The sequence below is a fragment of the Polypterus senegalus genome, chromosome 14 (genome assembly GCF_016835505.1).
Source record: "Polypterus senegalus isolate Bchr_013 chromosome 14, ASM1683550v1, whole genome shotgun sequence".
NCBI classification, from domain to species: Eukaryota; Metazoa; Chordata; class Cladistia; order Polypteriformes; family Polypteridae; genus Polypterus; species Polypterus senegalus.
In genome coordinates, this window is record NC_053167.1 from 125,249,828 (window position 1) to 125,254,702 (window position 4,875).

Here is a 4,875-nt window from a genome sequence, read left to right on the forward strand (position 1 = left end):
GTTCCTGTGGTACAGTATATCCTGGATTTTCCAGGTTGTATTGTGAATGAGAAAGGATCGGTCTTTTACTTCTACAAATGACTTTGTTTTCTTTTTTTAGATGACTTTCTAGTTTCACCCTAGTTAGATTTGACCTGAACAACATGATGAATTGTCCAGTAAGCTGTCAGCAATTCAAAAGTGTCAGACTGCTTATTTTAAAACCAAGGAGGTCATGACTTTAAAAACTTTTTGAATGACAATAATTTACTGTGAGTGCTATCTATCATCTATCTCTTATATGTAATGCCTTTTGTATCTATCTATCTATCTATGTTTTATATAGTGCCTTTCCTATCTATCTATCTATCTATGTTTTATATACTCAGCAAAAAAAGAAACGTTCTCTGACTTTCAACTGTTTTTACTTTCAGTAAACTTAATGTGTAAATATTTGTATGAACAGTAAAAGAGTCAACACCATAAGACATAAACTAAAAATGTTTCACAATGTGTCCCTGAATGAAGGGAGGCTCAAATTCAAAAGTACCAGCCAGTATCTGGTGTGGCCACCAGCTGCTTGAAGTACTGCAGTGCATCTCCTCCTCATGGACTGGACCAGATTTGTCAGTTCTTGCTGTGAGATGTTACCCCACTCTTCCACCAAAGCACCTGCAAGTTCCTGGACATTTCTGGGGGAATGGCCCTAGCCCTCACCCTGCGATCCAACAGGTCCCAGACGTGCTCAATTCCTTCGACGATAAACACAAATCCGTCCATCACCCCTGGTGAGACAAAACCGTGACTCATCAGTGAAGAGCACTTTTTGCCACTCCTGTCTGGTCCAGCGAAGGTGGGTTTGTGCCCATAGGCGGCGTTGTTGCTGGTGATGTCTGGTAAGGACCTGCCTTACAACAGGCCTACAAGCCCTCAGTCCAGCCTCTCTCAGCCTATTGCGGACAGTCTGAGCACTGATGGAGGGATTGTGTGTTCCTGGTGTGACTCGGGCAGTTGTTGTGGCCATCCTGTTCCTGTCACGCAGGTGTGATATTCGGATGTACCGATCCTGTGCAGGTGTTGTTACACGTGGTCTTCCACTGCGAGGATGATCAGCTGTCCTTCCTGTCTCCCTGTAGCACTGTCTTAGGCGTCTCACAGTGCGGACATGGCAATTTATTGCCCTAGCCACATCAGCAGTCCTCATGCCTCCCTGCAGCATGCCTAATGCACGTTCACGCAGATGAGCAGGAACCCTGGGCATCTTTCTTTGGGTGTTTTTCACAGTCGGTAGACAAGTCTCTTTAGTGTCCTGCGCTTTTAGAACTGTGACCTTAAATGCCTACTTTGTGTAAGCTGTTAAGGTCTTAACGACCATTCCACAGGTGCATGTTAATTAACTGATTCTGGTTAATTGAACATGCACGGAAAACATTGTTTAAACCCTTTACAATGAAGATCTGTAAAGTTACACTCTAAAAAATGGACAAGCGCAGTTGTTCATTTCAACTATTTTTTAGATTTGGACTGATGAACAATAATAGTTTTTTTCATCTGATATTTTATTTTGCTTTGATTTGACTTAAATCCATTCATGTTTGAGCCAAATTAAATATTTACATTGATAGAAATTAATTATTTTCTTTTCTCATGCACTAGGGGCTGTCAAAAAGTTCCCGGAAGTGTGATTTAACGGGAGAGTGACAGATCAGATTATGCACACATCGTTGTGGAGGGAAGCGCAGCAACAGGTCTGGATTGATTTTGGCGTGTAATTTTGTTTAATTACCGTTTGAGTTATACTTGCGCATAGTCATTCGAACAACGTCTTAACATCAAGTTCATGTGCAAATTGGGGAAGTCACTTTCAGATACGCTAGCAGCACTGCGGTTTTCTTTAGTGCATTCAGCACCACAAACTTGCTTCCGTGCCGCAATTTGCATATGAAATTGATGTTAGAACGTTATTCGAACTGCGACTTTTTGACTGCCATTCACAACCCGCCACGTCAGCACGTAGTCGCACGCTCTTCGCAGCCCAGAAGATCCAGGAAGGCAGACGGCATTTTTGTAAGTAGCGACATCAAACTTTGAAGAGTTATTTTACGGTAAGTTTTCAATATTTTTTGTTATATACAAGTTCATTGTTATGGTGAAACATATATTTAATAATATGTAATATAATGTTTGGGGCTGGACTTGTTAGTTAACCGTTACAATATGTCGGCGTTCACTGTGGTGTTATTGCATTGTACGACTGACTTGCATCAATGTTCTAAAAATACATATTTTGAAAAAAATCATGATATAAGTGCAGTAACTTCAAATATGAGTGTGGGATATCAGTTGTTGGGTTTAGATATACGATGTATGTACAGAGAATGTTTTAAAAGCACTTAAATTACAAACACTTAGATATGATTTTGAAAATGGCGGTTAAAACTTAATAGGCACATGTGTTGCATTTATGAGAATAACATTTTTTGTTGTATAAGCAAGGGGAATAATGTCTTTTGATTCAGATATTGATATTCAGATACATCAACATATACGTGACTGAATAGTCTTTGTGGGTGATAATAATAAAACTGGTGATAGCGAATTATCCTTTAACCGAGCCGAGTCGTGAGAGAGGCATTGGAGAACCAACGGAAACTTGTTTTCTCTTCTGCTACTTCAGACAGACATCTCACTGTAGCTGACGGGCCTTACCTGGAGTACAGAACAAAACACTTGAATGCACAAAAAGCTTGTAGCAATGTTTGATTTTTACGGTCGTCTGAGATGATAATTAAATTGCGTTGAGAAGGCCCACTTCATTGTCACGACATTTTGGCATACATATGTTCGTTAAACAATGGTTGTGTGTTTCAGAATTTAACAAAAGCATGTTGGAAAATGAGACCGGTTTGGGAAACCCAGTGTTTTAACTTGTCTCCTTTTATAGAGTATAATCCTTCTCAATTTAATTTAGTGATTGAGTAATGAAGAGGCATATATGATTATATGAGTTGGTTATTTCGTTATTGAGTTTTATTATTTGAATTGAGGATGCATAGTTCTTGAGTCCTAGAAAGGGACTTTTTTTTAACCATTTTTTGTATTGTTAATGCTTATATTGTGGACGAACAATAGTATGAGAACAATGTCTTTGACAAGGTTTGTTGGATAAAACTGTAAAGAAAGACACTTTGTCTTGTTTTCACTCGTACATAACACCTCAGAGTTTATGTATTTAATCATGTAGTCCCGGTTAAATATGTATTTAGTGATTGAGCCATTTAAGTATTAATTACTTTAAATCTACTATTTATTGTAAATATTTCTTATTCTTTTAGATGCTCTTTGTGCAGATTGAACAAAAACCTTAGTCATCTTACACTACAAAATATAAAGAAGCCGAGACAGGCTGAAGCAAACAACTACCCTGCTTTACCAAGTGGTCAGACCAAAGAAAGCCTTGAAAAAGAAAGGACATTGCTACTGCAAGAAATGAAGAAGAGAAACAATGAGAAAGTGATTCGAGAAATGATGGCAAAGACTTTTGCCTACAGGAGACAACAAGTGGTAAATGAACAGCCAAGGATTGTGGATTTTGTGAAGAGATGGCCTGCTCTCTTTCAAAAGAATGAGGTTTGTTTTCAGTAGATTATATTTGTACATTTTACTTTCAATTTAGCTGTGCCTCAATCTTGTTTTTTTGTATGTGTTTCAGATTAATGCAGAATCTCTTCAAGTCACAACTGTTCCCCTTGAGTCCAGGTTCTTTTCAGAGTTAGACAGACATTCCAGTCAGCTCATCAAACTCATTAGCAGCAAAGATGGAGCCACACGAGTCAAAACTAGCAACTAAATGACTGCTTTGTATCAGGTACAGTGAAACGTGGCCTTATCTGAAAAGCTAAGTTTGTCATGATACAAACCATGCAAAATAAGACATTGTTTAAAAACTAAATATATATATATTAAAATCGTAGTACTGTTCTCATTTTCAGACTAGTGACATCAACACAAGAAGAGAATTAGTGCATAGATTCCTTATTCTCTATCTTGGTGAGGATGACAAGTGCCTGTTAAAAGACTATCTGGTAAGTACAAATAAACTTATCTTTTACAAAGTGATTAATATTGCTCTGTAAAATTTGCCTTCTACTTAATCATGGTATTCATTCTAGTGAAAGTTCAGTTCTAACATCTAGGAGTCTTAACACTGATGATTTTATCATTCACTGTGCATCCACAATAAAAAAATATGGCATTAACATTTTTGCGCAGATGTCTGGGACATAATGAAAAAAAATCTATTGTTTATCTAACCAATGTTCTGATACATTTAAGTTATTGGCATTTTTCTGACGGATTTTTCCCTTTGACTTGATGAAATGTTCAGCAGCAGGGTGGGCTATTACCAATGTACCATTACTTGTGCAATGTATACATATAGCTTACTTTCTGGAATTATGTCCCACAGGATTGTCAAGTTGAGAAAGTTGAACAAGACGTGGAAAGAATGACCATGGGCATCCTCGTTATCCGGAAGGAGGGTGATGAACTTTTTAGTTCATTTGCAGATGTTGGGATCATCATTGAGGGTGTTGAGGTGATGAATGAACTCTCTTCAGTTGCCTCTGCTTATGCAATACTGTTTGGACTAATATACACACTAAACTTGAGTTATCCAAATGAATTGAAAGTGACATTCGAGATGTTTCAAAAAATCTTCATACAACTAGATGAACAGAAAAATCATGTAGAGAACAGACTTTATACACCAAGCTACTTAACAGTGAATGAGAAAATGTAGAATGTAATGTATGTTCTGTCATTCGAGTTTTTGGTTTTCAGTTTTGATGTATTCAACTTTTAATAGGTCTTTACTCTCCAGATTTAAAAAAAAAA

The 4,875-nt window shown here is 37.5% G+C and overlaps 1 long non-coding RNA gene across 1 annotated transcript; it reads left to right on the top strand.

Moving 5' to 3' along the window:
* Window positions 1-1,788: 1,788 nt before the first annotated feature.
* Window positions 1,789-4,644, top strand: LOC120515031. Its single transcript, XR_005630569.1, has 5 exons — window positions 1,789-2,084; window positions 3,315-3,609; window positions 3,692-3,847; window positions 3,972-4,064; window positions 4,448-4,644. It is a non-coding gene; the product is annotated as an uncharacterized LOC120515031 (long non-coding RNA).
* The last annotated feature ends 231 nt before the right edge of the window (window positions 4,645-4,875 follow it).